Source organism: Balaenoptera borealis (genome assembly GCF_965194805.1).
Source record: "Balaenoptera borealis genome assembly, chromosome: 9".
Classification (NCBI taxonomy): Eukaryota; Metazoa; Chordata; class Mammalia; order Artiodactyla; family Balaenopteridae; genus Balaenoptera; species Balaenoptera borealis.
In genome coordinates this window covers 39,593,869-39,613,628 of record NC_138873.1, presented here as the reverse complement: position 1 = coordinate 39,613,628, position 19,760 = coordinate 39,593,869, and the positions used below count along the sequence as shown (strand labels likewise).

General features: G+C 35.4%; 1 long non-coding RNA gene across 3 annotated transcripts in view; it reads left to right on the top strand.

The window, feature by feature from the left end:
* Positions 1–19,760, top strand: part of LOC309635288 — a 106,624-nt gene that overhangs the window by 49,784 nt on the left and 37,080 nt on the right. For 2 of the 3 annotated variants that reach the window (XR_014248727.1, XR_014248729.1), the window contains exon 3: positions 17,646–17,814. The exons of the other annotated variant lie outside the window; for it this stretch is intronic. This is a non-coding gene — a long non-coding RNA (uncharacterized lncRNA). The remainder of the gene's footprint in view (positions 1–17,645; positions 17,815–19,760) is intronic. 3 annotated transcript variants of the gene reach the window in all.

The following is a 19,760-nucleotide window of genomic DNA, read 5'->3' as shown; positions in this document are numbered from 1 at the left end:
TTTCTAAGTTAAGCCATCTTCCACAAACCCACAACCAAGTGCATGCCTGCTCACACCCACTAGTGGACTGGGACTTAGGATGCAGCTAAGGTCTTACCAAGCTTATAAAACTTACTTAATTCCTGTGATGTCAAGGGGCCAACAATCAGCATCTCCTCTCAAAAGTCAAGAAAATATATAGTCTTTAGACAGGCATCAAACAATACTATTGGCAGTTTACTTCATTCAAAATGATGTTCTGGTGTTAATTTGATTATGCTTATGAGATTGTTTGAGCTCATTTGGAGCCAGTATAAATATGTACAGAACTTGTGGCAATAGCTGTTAAATTCTTTGCCTACCTGCCTTAAAGTGTTCAGATATCTGTTCGCTAAGAAACATCCTCCTTCTTTAATACCCAGTAATGCTTTTGATTTTTAAGCTGTCTCCCAGACCATGGCCAAAGTGAGATATTTTGAGCATAACTGATATCTAAACTATCACTGATCTCCTGTTTTTCTTATCCCTCTATTTCCACCACTGCCACAATCCTCATCCAACTTAACAGGATTTCTCACCCATATTACTGCAATATCCTCATAACTGATCCCCTTTCTCCCAATCATGCCCAATTCTATCCACTTTTTTGCTCTGTAAATTAACTTTTTTTCATTGTGCCCCCTTTCTACCCTATTAAGACAATTGCTTAACTTCCCATTTCCTTAGGATAAGGTTAAACAAAATCTTAACGTGGACTATAAAGTGTAAGAGAATCAGGGCTGCCTACATTTCCATCACTGGTTTTTCCTGCTTTCCCAACCTTTCTGCTTCCCATACTCACCATATTCTCTCTTGCCTACAGAACTTTGAAACGCTGATCTCTGCCTCCTCTCAATTATCCCACCTTCTCCATCTTCCAGAATCCTCCAACACTTTACTAGCTCACTTCTACTCCTCCTGCAGTCTCAGTGTTAATTTTACTTCCCCAAGAAGTCTCTAAATGACCACTGGTGTCCATGTCATATCCTTGTGGTGTATTCTCATTGCACCCTTTACTTCACCTTTCTTGATACTCTTAACTGTTGAAATGATTTATTATCTATATTTCTTACAGGTCCTAAGTTCTGTGACATCAAGAGCTCTTTCTGCTCCATGCTTGACAACATGTATATCCAGTGCCTAGCACATAACGGAAGCCCAATAAATATTTGTTGAATAAATTAGTGAAGGTGATAGGACTCTTTGATTTCTGTTCTAATAGCAAAGTCTCCAAGAAAAACTTACTGAATCCTAGGATAAGTGCCCACACATTTGTCACTCTTCCAGAAACAGACTCTAATTTCTATTGAATTTGCAGAACTCCATGTGCCATTTTGAGCATAAATGGAATGCAGAATTAAAAGAGAATTTTAAAGTCAGTATATGTTCTGCCTGGGAAAAATAATCTAAATACATATGAATAATTATGTATATACTAATATCCCTTCACTCTGATAATGTATGTTCCATCCTATTGCTTAAGGAAGAAAAGTTTACAATCCCATCACTTTATATATGCACAATTTACTTTCCTATTTTTAAGTCTTTCCACTTATCACCATTTGACAAAATTTACTTGTGTATATATGTCTTATTATTGCAGCCTCCGAAGAATATATGCTTCATGAGAGCAGGGACCTCTGTCTGATGTTGATCACTATGAGTTCGTGCCTGACTCATACATAGTAAGTGTTTGATAGATATTATTGGATAAGTAAATTGTCCTTGTTTCTTGTAGCTAAAGTAGATAATTTTAAAAATATCAATCCCAGGCTGACCTTAGAAATGGATAAATTTTGAATGATTTAATGGTCTAATTGCTGAAAATATGTTTCCTATCCAGATGCCACTGTGTATGAAAACATATCATTGATCCCTGTTCTTATTAAGGGTTTGGCTTTAAAAATACAGACTCTAAGGAACATACACCAAGGTTTTAAAACTGTATCTTTCCACTTGGCAAGAGTGATCTAGATAAATAACAGAAAGTGATTCTAGAGAAGGAAAAACTGTAATACAGGTGGTAAGGAAGGATGGAAAAAAATGCCAACTACTTTATTCTTTTTTTTTAAAGAGTTTTTTTGAAGTTTTTTTTTTGATGTGGACCATTTTTAAAGTCTTTATTGAATTTGTTACAGTATTACTTCTGTTTTATGTTTTGGTTTTTTGGCCACAAGGCATGTGGGATCTTAGCTCCCCAACCAGGGATGGAACCGGTACCCCCTGCATTTGAAGGTGAAGTCTTAACCACTGGACCGCCAGGGAAGTCCCTCACCTTCTTTAAACTTTTGCCTGGTATTCTCTCTTTTTGAATCCCAGATGTACTGATAATCAGGGCCATACTAAACCAGTGAGAAGCTAGTCTACTTTTTAAGATTTCTACAGATGTCACTTCAATGCCTACTCAGTTATTTTGATTTGTTTTACTTCTGTCATAACGTCCCATCAAAAGTGTGAAACAGTCACCTTTCCCTTGTACCTCAAATCACTTGTCTTCTGAGTAGCAAACTTTATTGCGAGCTTATAATGTCAGGCTACATAAAACCATTCTAGAAGAAACACAGAAATAGAGAAGTGACCAGTTATTCTAGTTCATGTTCAATTAGTGAGGGTTATCCAAATCGAAACAGGGAATGGACTTTTCACCTGCATATTTCGTTCTCATTCAACTCTTTGTTCAGCTACCAGGAAATTTATTTTACAAGGTTTTGCAGGAATTTATGGATTTTTTTCCATACTCAATGACTTTTAATAATATTTTAAGTATCTTTGAGAATTAGGAACTGGATGTCTAAAAATTAACATCTCTCAAACAATATTCACAAGACTCTGATTTGACTTTCCCCTGTACCTGTCAAACTTTTTTTTTTTTTTTTGATGCTTACTTTCAATGCAAAAACAAAATTAGCAGCAAGTGTGCACTCTGAGGAAAATGAAGTGAGACTGCTTTCAGCAGCACCTTCAGCTAAATGCTTCTTAACAAAATGAATTTTTATCCACCTGGAGAATTTTAGAAATGTAACAATATTCAGAATATACTTGGATCTGGGAATACCGTGACCACAAAATCACTTTTGTATTACTGTATCCAAGTGAAATAGCTATTAATCTTAAACTATTATAGAAAAAATTTAATGAGATTATTAAAATAACTATTAAAACCCCTTACTCTCAGACATTTTGATATTATGAAAAAATTTTTAAAGTATATTTTATATATGTGTAATTCATATATAGTGGAAAAATCATATACTTTGGGATGGAGAAAACTTATTTTAAGTTCCAGATCCAGCTCCTACTGGTATGGTCAAGTTACTTGACCTCTTTAAGCCTCAATTTCCTTAGTTTAATTATGAGAAAATATCAGACAAACCCAAATTGAGGAACATTCTACAAAATCTCCAATCAATATTTCTCAAAAATGTGAAGATCATGAAAAAAAAGGAAAGAATTCACAAACTAGAAAAGACTACAGAGACATGATGGTTATAAACAATTTCTATCCCAAGACTAAATCCTGGAATAGAAAAAAGCATTCATGGAAGACAAGTTAAAGTTGAATCAAATCTGGAGTTTAGTTAATACATGTACCAATTTTGGTTTCTTAGCTTATTTAGATAATATAGTAATAATAGGAAAAGCCAGATATTGAAGATATGGGTGCTCTCTGTACTATCTTTACAACTTTTCTTTAAATTAAATTTATTTCAAAATAAAAAGTTTAGTACAAAATTAATTTAAAAAATAAAAATAACCATAAAACAGAATTATAGATAAAATGAAATGCAGCTAAATAATTATAGTCTTCATTTTGCCATTATTTTAATCAAAATAAAAGGCTTTCAATATATAAAGTATAAAATTTTCTACCATATAATCTACACTGTGAATCAATCATTTGAGTAATTTTTATTAAGTTATCTAAAATATGTAGACATATGTTCACTTGCTGGAGTCAGAGCTCTCATTAGCTTCTCAAAGGGTTCTAGAACTCAAAGAAGCCTTGGAAGGAGGAGAAAGAGCAGAAGAAGAGGAGGAGGAGGAGAAATAACATTCATGGCGTACAAGCTCGTGGGACAGGACTATGTTAATGATCTTATCTGAATTATCTCACTGAATTCTCACAATTTCCTGAGTTATGGTTATTATCCCCATTTCCCCAGTCAAGCAAAAGGAGCTTATGATCTTGCCCAAATTCACACTGCTAAAAGCCAGGAATATTTAACTATAGAGCCCAAACAAATGTACACTGTATTATACTGCCCTCCTGTAAGCCCAAAAATTTAAAGGCCACTTGTCCACGTGGATGGGAATGACAGAGTTCTATCAACAATTCTAAAAAGAAGAAAAAAGAAAAGAAAAATTTAAACAAAGACAAGAGGACAATGACAAAACTTGGTAAATTATTCACTCACTTTTTTAAAGGTGTTTAATTTAAATTATCTGTGAATTATCTAAGAAATAGTTGGCCTTATAGATACCCCTGTACTGTTTTTAATCGTTGCTCTTCTGAAAAAATTATTTTAAAAGTTGTTTAGGGCTTCCTTGGTGGCGCAGTGGTTGAGAATCTGCCTGCCAATGCAGGGGACACGGGTTCGAGCCCTGGTCTGGGAAGATCCCACGTGCCACGGGGCAACTAGGCCCGTGAGCCACAACTACTGAGCCTGCGCGTCTGGAGCCTGTGCTCCACAACAAGAGAGGCCACGATAGTGAGAGGCCCGCGCACCGCGATGAAGAGTGACCCCCGCTCGCCGCAACTGGAGAAAGCCCTCGCACAGAAACGGAGACCCAACACAGCCAAAAATAAATAAATAAATAAATAATTTAAAAAAAAAAAAAAAGTTGTTTAAAACAACCTAAAAGCCACAAAGAAAATCTGTTTCAGTTTTGAAACATGTGTCAGTTTAATCTTGGTGACTCAAACAGCAAGCCTCGATTAGAACTCAGAGCTCTGGACTTCTTGTTCACTGCTCCCACTCTTGGGAACTCCTAATATTCATGAAACTTAGACTAGAACTCATGGAAATAGCAATAGTAGTGCAAGCATAGCTAAAGAAAGTGAGTCCATTTGGGAAACCTTATCAAAAGAGGAAAATGTTCTTTCATCAGCTCAGGTGATTCAAGCAAACTGTCAACTTACATGTTTCTATCATAATTATTTCCTTCAGCTGGACTTACTACATCTCCCATCAATGAAGTCACTGCATGCATACAAGGTTGTAAAATCAAGGCCCATCCCTGTTGCTAAAGTTTACAATCAAAAGAACACAAAGAACAAACACAAAAATAAGCTTCATCACACGGGACTGACAAACTCAAGAAAGATCTAAGACTTATCCATTATGAAAACCTAAAGAGAAGGGTTTGTTTCAGAAGAGGAAGAGATGACAATGAGATGGATATTAGCATTTGGGCTTCAAATGTCTAGAGCCTTTGAAAACATGGGTTTCTTTTCTACATTATGACTGTTGAGAGCCACTTGGTTTCATTCTTTTGCAGAAGTGCATTCTGCCTTTTGGAAGGAAAAACAATGATCTTCAGCTCACTGAATTATTCAGAGATAACATGGAGCATTGGAAATAACAAGTTCCCTGATACAGCTCCATGAAATTAATAGTCAGGCTCTCAGTGCCATACTAACATATCCAAAGTGACCTAACCAAGTCATCTCTCATGCTACATTTCTGTCCTTCTCAAAATATGTGAATTACTACAGTTATAGAAGGGTGACTCTTCAATCCTTAGAGTAAGTTTAAGAGATATACAGATCGACTACCAGTAACTAGTTTTTTGGTGTGTGGTAGCCATCATCAACCTAAGAGCTCTACACAGAATCCAGGTAGACTGAACTAACTACCTGATTTGTTACTGTATTCAAATGGGAAAGAGCATGCGAAGTTCTTTGCACAGAGCTTTCTACATAATAAAAACTCAACAAATCTCAGCTATTATTTGATTATTGTTAGTTTTTCCTGGTCCTCCCTCTGATGTTAAACTTGAAAGAAACACATTTGTGAAATCATAGGTAAAGACAAATAAATCTGGAGAAGTCTATTAGATTACAAGACCAAACTAGCATATTAAGGGGGATAGGGGCAGGGAAGAATCTAAGAAAATTTCACAACCTCTCTTCCTGATTCATCTTAGTGTTAACAACCCTGTCAGGAAATTCCTCAATTATTCTAGCCTAACTACCTCATACTGCAATTTATTTCCTCATGTTCTGGCTTCAATGGAGATAGAGAACAGATGGTCACTCTCCTTTGCGTAATAATAGTAAAAAAAATGTTTTATGGGTTCAAAGACTTAGTAAATCTTTTCTTGATTATTTTCTTCACTCAACAAATAAGTCTAGTTCATTAAACACCATCAGTAACAATATGTTTGAATATAGAAGACAAGTGTTAAATATCAAGAAAAGCTTGATATACATCACTATTTATGTGCACAAGACATTCTCAAATTTGGCTATTTTGAGCAAGCATCTGTATAAATCATACAGCAACAGGATAGCAAGTGATTTCTTTGAAGATCTCTTTGAAGAAGAGATTTCTAGGAACTAAATACAAAATAAAATTAAGAAAATTCTTAAGTAACCAACAGTAGTATAACTTCTGCAAAAAAAAAAAAGAAAATGATTGGGATCAGTTCTGCCATATTTTTAAACTCATGTTCAATTTAAGAGAGATTTGAATAGTTTTAGATTAATTTACCTAGGCTAATATAAGCTTCAGAACAAATGATAGAGTTTTATATTTTGTGGAAACAAAACAACAAAATTCTGGATAAAAAAATAATACACATCATTAAAATCTTTGATAAGACTGATGAGAAAAGACATCTGTTGATTTAGCTGACAAGACTTGAGAACGCATCCAGGACTGAGTAGATGAAAACAGAAATGCTTACTAAAAAGTAGCATGTCTAAAACCTAGTCAGGACATTTTTACATATACTTAAAGAGCGAAAGAACGATTTCTGGCATCAAAAGGACAGTTCGTTCATCTGCATCTTCAGGAATTGAATTTTGTCATTTTGTGTTTCTCCTTTCAATGTTTTTTTTTTCCCCACTAAATTTGTTTTTGATAACCTCTTTCCCTCCTTCTCGCTTTCAAACATATCCAGCAAATTTTGAGCTTTAAAAAACTATTCTATTATTAAAATCAAATTATATTACTGGTAACCAATCCCTTATATTTTATTTATTTATTTATTTATTTTTCCTTATATTTTAGAAGTTATTAGAATTCAATCTAAAAAGTGTGAATAGCTTTTTTTTATCCCTTGGGCTATGCGATAAAGTGTTCATGCTTTATGAGTCTCATCTCATTTTCACAAGAGTTGGACAAACCTGTACACAGGGCTGAGCATCACATATTTTCCAGATTTGTTTTTCCACAAATTTATAGTCACTCAAATCCAGCATGTTTTTTCTTAGGAAATATTCTCTTAATTTTCAGCCTGTTCATTTTCAGAAAACCTTAATCCACTTGTAAGAATCATCTCACAAAGTAACTTAAAAATCAAATCTAATTTATTTAAATGGAAGTTAAATTCATTTCTAAAAAACAAATTATCTTCTCCCGTTCAAATATATAACCATCCCGCCTGTGTGAGAGATTTGTTAATAAGAACTCATAGAAACAACATATCCATGTTTTTGCTAACAGAATATGCCAGCTTCTTTTTCCTAATTTTTGAATATTTTTCTCTTTGAGTTGTCCTATAGCCGTTCTATGTAAAAGTAAAACTTTCATTCACCAGTGGAAACAGGTGAACTATGTATGTGTCCAAATCTTATTTTATTTTAGATAAAGAATTAAAAATAAACTCTAAAGGACTCTTTTTTTGAAATCCCAGATTATGTTAGATCCTTCCTTTGTATATTTTAATGATACACCATACTTCTCTTTCAACATAAAAAACACAGTCATAATTTTTTAAATTACTTTGAGAAGTTAGTATTTAATCTCCCTCTCCCCTGGGAGAACCTAAATTCCATGGGGGTGGGTACATTTTTCCCTTATTCTAGTACATTGCTGCATAAAGTAGGCACTCAAATATTTATTGAATGAAAGAATTAGTTCATGAATTTCAAGTTTCTGATATTTCGTTGAAATTAGGAATAATCCCTTATGGCTCTAAGAAATGGCCTTTAGAGGAGGAGGCAAGATCAAGATGGTAGAGTAGGAAGAGCCTGAGCTCACGTCCTCCCACAAACACACCAAAACTACATTACATATGGAACAACTCTCTCTGAGAATAGCCTGAGGACTAGTAGAAAGGCTTTCTACAACCAAGGATACAACTGAGACGGGTAGGAGGGGAAGAGAAACAATCTCATCAGGATCCACAGGAATCCCTCCCCACGCCGACAGCAGGTGACCCAGAGGAGGAGGGGCATATCACAAGCTTGGCAATCCACCCTAAGAAGCAAGGGGTTCCAGCCCCACGTTGGGCACCTTGGTCTGAGGGTCTGGACCTGGGAAGACGAGCCCCCTTACCTGGTGTTGAAAACCAGTGGGGCTTAGCAGAGGACTACAGGAAACTGAGACTCCACTCTTAAAGAGCATGTGCAGAGAGTGGCTCCCTCTGGGTTCCAGCACAGAGACAGTAGATTGAATGAAAAGTGCCTGGTGCTCTGGCTGACCTGCCAAGTCTTCCCCAGAATACCCTGAAGACCATACGGGGCTGCAGCTCCTGTTTCTCCGGCTCCAGCCCCACTACCTGCCAAGGCAGTGACTGCTATTGCACTATGGGAGAAGCCATGGCTTGCACTGGGCTGTGGCTCCAGCCCCTCCAGCTCCAGCCTCATCCCTCACCAAAGCAGTGACTACCAGCACGCCCAAGGAGAAGCTCTGGCCCAGCTCACTTAAGATCCAGCTCCCCACCCAAAGTCACGGGGCACATGCAGACTGCATAGGAATGCTCCCACACAGAGATACACCTTCAAGACTGGGATAGGTAACTGTTTCACCTAACTTCATATAGACAAACAGAGAAAGTAAAACAAAATGAGATGACAGAGGAATAAAACCCAGGAAAATATACAAATGAAATAGAGATAAGTAATTTACCTGATAAAGAGTTCAAAACAATTGTCATAAAAATGCTCTCTGAACTTGGGAAAAGAATAGAGGAACATGGTGTGAACTTCAATGAAGAATTAGAAAATATAAAAAGAGCAAATCAGAGCTGAAGAATACAATAACTGAAATAAAATGTACACTTGAAGAAATTAACAGCAGATTAGGTGATACAGAAGAATGCATAAGCAAACTGGAAGGCAGAATAGTGGAAACCTTCCAATCAGAACAGCAAAAAGGAAAAAGAAAAATAAAAGGAACTCTTGTGCACTTGGTGGGAATGTAAATTGCTACAGCCATTATGGAAAACTGTATGGAGGTTCCTCAAAAAATTAAAACTAGAACTGCCATATGACTCAGCAATTCCACTCCTGAGTATTTATTCAAAGAAAACAAAAACACTAATTAGAAAATATATATGTACCCCTATGTTCATAGCAGCATTATTTACAGTAGTCAAGATATGGAAGCAACCTAACTGCCCATCAACAGATGAATAAATAAAGAAGAAGTGATGTATGGGTTTCCCTGGTGGCGCAGTGGTTGAGAATCTGCCTGCTAACGCAGGGGACACGGGTTCAAGCCGTGGTCTGGGAAGATCCCACATGCTGCGGAGCAACTGGGCCCGTGAGCCACAACTACTGAGCCTGCGCGTCTGGAGCCTGTGCTCCGCAACAAGAGAGGCCGTGACAGTGAGAGGCCCGCGCACCGCAATGAAGAGTGGCCCCCGCTTGCCGCAACTAGAGGAAGCCCTCGCACAGAAAAAAAAAAAAAAAAAAAAACGAAGACCCAACACAGCCAAATAAATAAATAAAAATAAATAAAAGAAGAAGTGGTGTATATATATACAATGGAATATTACTCAGCCATAAAAGAGAATGAAATCTTGCTGTTTGTGACAACATGGACAGACCAGGAGGTTATTATGCTTAGTGAAATAAGTCAGACAGAGAAAGACAAATACTGTATGTTTTCACTTATGTGTGGAATCTAAAAAACAAAACAAACAAACAAAGAGAACAGAACAGATACAGACTCACGGATATAGAGAACAAACTAGTGGTTACCACAAGACAGTGGGGTCGGGGGAAGGGTGAAATAGGTGAAGGGATTAAGAGGTACAAACTGCCAATTACAAAATAAATAAGTCATAAGGATATAGTATACCACACAGAGAAAATAGTATTTTATAATAACTTTGTAGAATAACCTATAAAATATTGAATCATTATGTTATACACCTGAAACTAATAATACTATAAGTCAACTCTACATCAATAAATTTTTAAAGAGAAAGAAAAAGAAATGGCCTTTAGTAAATTTGATTCATGGCACTAAAAAATTCATTTGGACCCCTAATACTATTTCAGCTGTGTTATTGAACATAATGCTGGTAAGGATAGAGAAATAGATACTTTTCTCTGGTTCATTAAACACTTCTATAAATGATAGAAACTGACTGGCCTGATAGTCTCTTTTATTTTAAACAATTAAAAAAATGGTTGGGTGATAGTTCTGTCACAGAATAAAGTTGTTCCATTAAGCATCTCACTATAAAATGATTCTGTGGTGCTAATCATATCCCTAGAGATGTATATAAAGAAACTTCTTCATGTTTCTCTTGCCCTTACATGCCAGAATTGTAAAGGCATTCTGTTATATCAATTGTGCATCACTTTATGTTCATTGTAGCCATGACAGTGTAAAACTAATTAAGGGGCAAGTCCCTGGAGCCCATTAGCTTTCATCTTCCCTTTGGGACCAATTACATAAAGAAAATAAGCTCCCATAAACAAGTGATTTTTGCTCATCTCATCTCTCATTTTGTCTTAGTAAACAGGAATATTTACTTGGACTTGTGAACTTTTGAACAAGGTGTCCTGCTTCCAAAAAAAAAAACAGAAGCCAGAAACCAGCCTGGGTAATACAGTTATGCCAAAACTTATCTGACTGTCAGAAGGCAACCCATGGAGGGTCAGATCCACAAAACATTTCTCTGTTTCTTTAAACTCAAACAGTGCTGGAAAAGTTCCAAATGTTTTGCGGGGCTGGAGAGCTAATGTTCTAATTCTATTAAAACATATTAATGGGACTATCCTTTCTCATCAATACCAGTTAATCAATCCAAAGAGAGGTATTGATCACAAGGAGTTATCTCAGTTATAGCAATCTTAATACTCCTATATAATTTAACATAAAAATAAGGAGCATCCAAGATATTTAAGTACATTTGTTTGAAGGGCAACTGGAGCACGAATGACTTATTTTCCTTGACAGCTCTAATAAAGCCTTCAAAAGCAATGCAACCCAAACCATCATGGCTTCATTTTGTTTAATACACAGTTAAAGTCTTCACTAGCCTCTCCAGTGAATGATTTGACAAAATAAGACTCTCGATTTGAACCATATTACATGGTATATTAGGTAGAAAATGCCAAGAACAGAAGGCAATCATCAGACGCGGGATCCGTGAAGCAAATTTACTGAAACTGTTAGTAAATTTACTGGATCATTGCTTTTGGAATTCCACATAAATCATGCAGGTCACTGTATTTAGAAAAAGTATGTAACTGCCTAAATGCAATATCAAAGAATGATAACAGAATGCTCCCTGAAATTACTTTTGTTGAGAATGACCTTCCTTTGCTTCAGCTTTTCCTTCAGATCCAGTCAAATGTGCTTCAATCCTTATTCAAATAAAGAGTATGGGATAGCTTTTCAAAACCAATAACAGAAAATTGCTTTTGGAAAGCCAAACAGAGAATACACCTTCACTTGCGTACCTTAGTACATAGCCGTCACAGATCATAGTCCTACAACTAATTTCAGCCAGCTCTCCAGCCAAAAGTGCTTATGAACAGCAAATACCCAATAACAGAAAGTTGCTGCCATCTACAGTCTTCATGAAACTTTATCCTAAATATTCAAAAAGTTTTCTGAAATCACGGACAAAGAGTCCCTATTTTAAACAGATTCAACATATCAGCCTGTATTCCAAAAAAAGAATACATGAGAAAGCACCCTGTTCGTTAAAACCTTCCAGATGATCTCTGAGATTTCTTATTAGTTGGACTTGATCTTTTAAACCCAGATGGATTTAATTTTAAAAAACCAAGTATTTAAAACCTAGAATAATTTTAGTAAATTAGCTTTCTTGTACCAAGTAATATATAAATAGCAAAAAATATCTCTTATGACCTTATCTATATTTTCACAGTGGTCTTCATCATCATCTAATTAATTTTTTCCTCTTATAACCACTTAATTAGTAACATACAAATTACTGTTAAATGCTACGTGGTAAAATGATTAACTGCTGAGAATCTGAATTGAGAAGGCTCATCTTCAAATTCTGGCTTTACAGCTTATCAGTGGTATGACATTGGACAAGTAACTTGGCATCTCTGTGCCTCAGTTTCTTCCTTATTAAAGTGGAGAAAATGCCTATTCTGTAAGGGCATTGTGAGATTTAAATTTAAAAATTCATTAAGAGCACTAATAACAGTCACTGACATTTAGCTCCTTAAGTTAGCCTTATCATAATAAATTCTATTGTTATGAGAGTAAAAGTCACATAGGAAAAGGTAAGGAATGGTACTTCATTATCTTATCTCTATGTGTGTATGTAAATTTGTATATTATATATATATATATATGGAGGTGTTATCTACATTCCCATAAGTCAGCATAGTAGGTGAAGCCAAAGTATTTTATTCCAGTGGTTCTCAAACCTGGTTGAGCATTGGAATATTTTTGGGAGCCCTTAAAGATTGTGGATGCCCCACTTCATTCCAAGATTCTGATGTTTGTAGGCCAATTTTTTTTTCAAAGTACCCCAAGTGATTCTAATGTGTGGCCAAAGTTGAGAACCAGTATTATATATTCAGTTGTACATTTTTATTATATAACATAACAAAAAATTAAAATAAGATAAATTATTTCAACTATGCACATGAGTTGAAAACTTGTTATGATATTCATCAACTGTATAGCTAATTTTACCACGCCCTGTATATTGTTTTTCAATTATGTCTATGTTGAAAACATTTATTTATAAAATAAACCATTTTCCTAGTTGTCAGCACATTTTGACAGTGAAGTGGAAAAAAATCATATTTATTTTTACCTATCAACAACACCACTAGAGAGGATTCTATTATTAAAGCATACCTGCTTATTTGGTTGAAGCATTTTAGCTGGTTAATTAATGGTTTAAAAAATTGGGAGATTTCTGTAAGCCTGATTCTTACAGGCTTTAGCAAGTTACCCTAGCCAAATTGGAGTAAAGACTAAAGACTAATTCCATATTTGTAATCTGATAAAAAATGGGACAAGAAAAGTAAAAAAGAAGTCATCATAGTCTATAAAGTTTATCATTTTACATTTCTACAAGTGCATTTTGAATTTTTAAACCACAAGATAATATTTACAGAGGCTGTGTTGTATCTGGATTCAGTAGCAAAGATCACTGTAAATGTTTATCAGTTTAAAAAACACATCCAGGTTTATGTTATAGACAAGTTTCTATATTCACTACCTCATACCATAAAAATTACTCAAAATGTAAAGTTTTTATGATTCTAACTGCATATCTGAGTTAGTTCTAACAACTTCAGCATGGCTAAAATAATGCTCTCTATTACAGTATGAATATGAAAACATAGTACCGAATTAGAATCTTTCAGTAGCAACCTTCATCTTAAAATGGAAATTTTTAACAAATGGTTTACTATTTGCCTAGCAATGCTCACCAACAAATACTGGTATATTTTACATTGCAAACAGATGCTTTTCTACTTCTTCCCAGAGTATGCATTCTAATATGGTCTATGTAGTCGACATATAATTCAGACATTAAAATTACAAAAAAGAAAATCTTTCACTCAAAGTGCAAAATTAAACAGCCGAGGGAGGGAAGTAGGCTTCTCAAATATTAGCAACCTTTAGGTTGCTTAGGGTAAAGCATGGCATAATTACTTACATTTTGTGTGAATTTAATGCACTAAACACACACGTGCGTGAGCGTGCGCGCGCGCGCGCACACACACACACACACACACACACACACACACACAAGCAAGAGTTATAAGTATTACAGGAAAGGTCTATACTCCAAACTAGAAGAAAGGGTGATGTAGGAAGAATTTGCCCAAATAATTTTTTAAAACCTGCCTCTATTCTTTATAAGTTTAATGCCACAAACTGTAAAAAGCTAAAATCAATAAGAATTGACTCAAAATGAGTGTTTCAAAAACATTATAATGCCTAATAAGTTTATAACAAAGATGAAATAGCTATCATTTTAACTGTCTCTGTATATAAATCTACATGATGATAGAGATTAGGCAGAATTATGCTAGTATCAGAACGATAGAATTTTAGGGATACAGTTATAGTAAAGACCATGTAGTCAAGTATTTCTCAATCTTTTAAAGCTATGACAATTTTTGAGAGTTAATAATAATAGCTAATAATTGGATAGATGTTTTGGAGACTTATCATGTGCCAGATGCTGTTCTGTGTGCATTATGAGGTAGCGATTATTATTTCTCAGCTTTCTAGGTGAGGAATATGAGAAACAGAGAGGTTGAGTAACTTGCCAACTACTTCCTGGCCTGGCCAGGCTTCAAGCCTGAGGAGCTGGCTTCAAAGCCTAGATTGGCATTCCCTACAACATATGGCAATAACAAAAATATGTCCTCTATCAATATTTCTATTTTAAAAATAGGTTTTTAATTTTTTCAAGTATTTTATAGTATTTAGTATACCTTTTGCAACAATTACAACCATGAAAGATTCTTATACTCCTCCCTTACTCTCCAAATTGAGAATCATTGCTCTTGTCCAACTTTCCTATTTTGCAGATTCATGTTTTAGGAATACTATGTAAACACTTATATTGGGTGATGAGCCAAACACAAACTTTTCCTCAGTGATATTTTCAAAAATAGCTATATAAATGAGTAAAAGGTGTTAAATTTAATAAAAGATGGAGAAGTATCTGATAATTCAAAAAGCAAAAGATAACCTGAAAGATGCCTGATAGTAGCATTAGACAGGATCTTAGAGAATGGATTGGACTTAGATAAATTTAAATGGTTGATAAAAATGTTCCAAGTATATGGAAATTATGAGTGAGGGGCAGAGAAGGGAAAGTGCATGATGAATAAGAAACAAAGAGTCAAGTTTTTCAGAAACAAAAAGTATATAAATATATATAGGAAGAAATAATGTCGAAAGTAGATGAAGGAGGTTCTGGAAAGTTAGACAATTCTGTAAACAAGGATATTTGAGGTGGATGGGTATAATAAGACAAGAGCTCGGTTTTAGGCAAGTAAATCTGGTAGCAATGTGTAAAATAGATTGGTATGCTCATGAGATACACCTGGTAAGAGAACTACAAGAATAGAGGTGGAAATGGATCAAATAGGGGGAAGGAGAAAAACATATTATACAATTAGAATCCATACATTTTGAGAAACAAGTGGATAGAGGAGTCTAAGAGGACACTGAATTCATGAGACAGAACAACTGTGAAGATGAAGGGCCATCAACAAAAAAAGTAAACGCAAGAGAACAGCAGATATGGGAAGGTAGACCATAATTTCAGTTTGAAATGATGAATTTGAATGGTCAGAACAGTCAGGGGAAGATATCCAACAAACATTTTTTAAACATTGCTTTGAAACTCAACAGCAAAACCAGGGTTGGGAACACAAATACAAGTATTATATTAGTTACAGATTCTGTTATAAGATATATAAGAAGATACCAAGGCAAATAGTATAGAGTGAGAAGAATAAAGAATGAAAGTAGGTCCTTGGGAAACAACTACATTGAGGAAGATAAGAGAAAGAATTGAAAAGAGGAGTCATCAAAGAGAGTGGAAATTCAGGCAATATGTAATTAGGAAGTTATGGGTGGGAAGAGTTTTGAGAGAGTATGAGGCAAAGCCTGAGGAAGTCCATCGGATTTGTTAATAAGTTACTGACATCCTTTGAAAAGGCATTTGTGGTAGGCAGAATAATGGCTCCCCCAAAGATGTCCACATCTAAATCCCTGGAACCTGTGTGAATATGTTACCTTACATGGCAAAAGGGATTTTGCCGATGTGATTAAACTAAGGATTTTGAGATGGGGAGATTACTCTGGATTAACTGGATGTGTCCTAAGTATAATCACAGGGTTTTTACAAGTGAAAGAGGGAGACAGGAGAGTGAGGGAAGGAGATGCGATGATGGAAGCAAAATTTACAGTGATGCAATTGCTGGCTGGGGGCCATGAGCAAAGGAAAGCGTGTGGCCTCTAGAAACGGGAAAGGCAAGGAAACCTAATTTCCTCTAGAGCCTCCAGAAGGAACAGCCTTGCCAAATTTCGATTTTAGCCTCATGAGACTCATTTCATACTTCTGACCTCCAGAACTGTAAGATAATTACTGTGTGCTGTTTTAAGCCACTAAGTTTATAGTAGTTTGCTACAGCAGAAATAAGAAACTAATACATTTTGGTTAAACTAGTTGCCACTCCATCTAGAAAAAGGGTACAGATGAACTTATTTACAAAACAGAAGTAGAGTCACAAATGTAGAAAACACGCTTATGGTTACCAGGGGATAAGGGTGGGGAGGGATAAACTGGGAGATTGGGGTTGACATATACACACTACTATATATAAAATAGATAACTAACAAGGACCTACTGTATAGTACAGGGAACTCTACTCAATACTCCGTAATGACTTACATGGGAAAAGAATCTAAAAAAGAGTGTATATTTTATAACTGATTCACTTTGCTCTACACCTGAAACTAACACAACACCATAAATCAACTATACTCCAATAAAATTTTTTTTAAAAAAAGATAGTTAAAAAAAAAACAACTAGTTGCCACTTTTCACATAAACTCTTGAGCTGTGGAGTTAAGAAACCTGAAATCAAATCCCAACAGCTCAAGTTACTTAACTTTTCCATGCTTCAGTTTCCTTGTCTATAAAGTGAGGGTAATAATAGTACCTACTTCACAGGATTGTTGAGAATTAAATGAAATCATACATGTGAAATATTTGGATTATTGTCCAGCACATAGCAAGTGCTCAATAAAGTTTGTTATTATTATGTCATATGATGAAGGGTTAAGGAGTACCCTAACTAACAGCAAAGAAGCAAGGCAGTGAGACCTGGAGAGAGCTGAGACTTGTAGAAGCTCAGTGATCTCAAGGTCACCAGACTACTTTGAACTGACCCAAGTCATATTCCCAGTTATGTTGACCTCTGGTCCAACAGATCTTTTGCACTATAATACATTATTTGTGGCAGAGACTGCTAACTGTCCCCTTCACTTTAGTAATAGAATTCCTGCATTTTCTCCTGGCACAGGGTCACACAACAGACTACTTCTTACATTCTTCCTTACAAATAGATGTCTCCGTGTGCCTATATTCTGATCAGTGGGATGTAGATAGAATTAAAGTATTCCACTTCTGGGCCAATCTTCTAATGGGAAGATGTTTGATCTCTATTTTCTCCTTCCCTTATTCTAAAGGCTAAAACATGGTCAAAGTGCTAGTGAAGCAGCTCCAGCCATGCAAGAGAAGACTTCACCCTAGGAGATGGTGGACAAGAAAAAGAAAGGAAACCAGATTCCAGGATGATCTCATTGAACAGGGCTAACCACTGCCTTGGACCATCCACCGACCTCTAGACTATCACATGTAAGAGAAGCAACTTCTATTTTGTCTAAGACACTTACCTGATCCATCTTCTATATACTTATACTGCTTCTATAAATAATTTAATTAAATAGAAGGGGAAAAGGGAATATAGAGCAAAAATAGAGGAACCCTGAGGCTTCACATTGATAAATCTAATCACTACTCTAGGAAAACACTGGAAATCTCTTTTCTGAAGGGTAATAAAAATATTGATCATAACTTTAATTGCAAACACATTATGTTCCAGGCACTAAGTTAAGTTTTTAGTATACATTGTCCCATTAAGCTCTACTGTATTTCTAGGAGGATGGTCCTAATATATCCTCATTTTCAGATAAGAAAGGTGAGCCTTAATGATATTAACTAAATTGCCCAAGGTCACATGAGTAGAAAGTAATAGAGTTGAGATTTTTAACCAAGGCTGGCCAAATTCTACAACCCCAGATCTTCCTTACTCTATATTCTGCCTCCCATGGAGGAATAGTAAATAATTTATTAATTTTGGAAGTAGCTAAGGTACTAAGACTATCACATGTACTTTTATATTATATTACTGCCAAGCAGTTGTGATTTATTTTTTCTACTGGGAAACATACTTTACCTTTTCTTTCATCTAAATTTTATGGGTATCTGGACATTTTTTAAATTGGAAATGTAAATTTGAGCTACACATCTTATGTGCACACACATACACAAACACATCAAACTTTTCAAGTTAACAGTGGGGTCAGCTCGCTCAAAGTTAGGGAACAGCTGTATAGGGTTTGGAACCTAAGCTGATAATTGCCTTCTTGCTCAAAGGAGCCAATATTAAGCAAATTATAATTTCAAATTATTATATATTCTTCAAATAGACATTCTTCAATCAAACAGTTACTAAAAATTATTTCTGGAAACTAAAGCCTATCTCCTAATTACATGTTTTTTGATCTTTGAATGAGACTTCTCAAAAAAATAGATTGTAGTTTTGTTTAAAGACTACCCAGAAATTTCAGTCCTTTTTCTAAAGCATATTATTTCCTTTGAGTATAATATATATAGTTGGGCATGAGTAAATACCACTAATTTGAGATTTGATTTCTAGACCAGCAGTCATTTCAGGAAAGGACAGCAAAACCTGATTGTGAATATGCTATTGACATTTGGGCCTCTATTTAGGAATATAAAAATTCTTTCATTAAAACTATATCATCAAAACCATGTAATATGTTACAAATAAGCTACAAATTTGGTGTTCAGTACTAAATTTAATGGAACTCAAATCTAGGCCCATTGAAAGAGATATTTGAATACAGATAATTTCAGATTTACAATCAAAATTTTGTTCTTGCCATAGACTGGATGTTTGTGTCCCCCAAAATTCATATGATGAAACCTAATCCTCTCAATGTGATGATATTAAGAGGTGAGATCTTTGGGAGGTGACTAGGTCATAAGGGCAGAGCCCTCTCGAATTGGATTAATATCCTTGTAAAACAGACCCCAGAGAACTCCCTTGAGCCTTCTGCCATGTGAGGACACAACAAGAAGATGGGCGTCTATGAACCAGAAGGCCAAAACATAGTGCCTGTCATCATGGAGCTCTCAGTCTACTGGGGGAGTTGATTTCTAATCAGAGCACTATAAATAAATGTTAAATCACAGCTATGATAGGTTTTATGATGGAAAGATTAGATTGTTACAGTAGGACAAAACAGGTATACATGATATTTCTCCAAGGGAGAAATGTTTAAGCTGTGTACTAAAAAATTAAAGAAGTTACCAGAGAATAAGATGAAGGCTGTTGGAACTGTTTGGGGAAAGGAGAGAGCATCCAAGAAATTAAAAGTAAGACAGTGTGGATCTTGGGGCAAGATGAGGTTGGAAAACAAGTCTGAGCCAGAATTGGCAGGGCTTTATACACCATGTTAATGATTTTAGTCACGGTCTTGGGAACGATGGGAAGC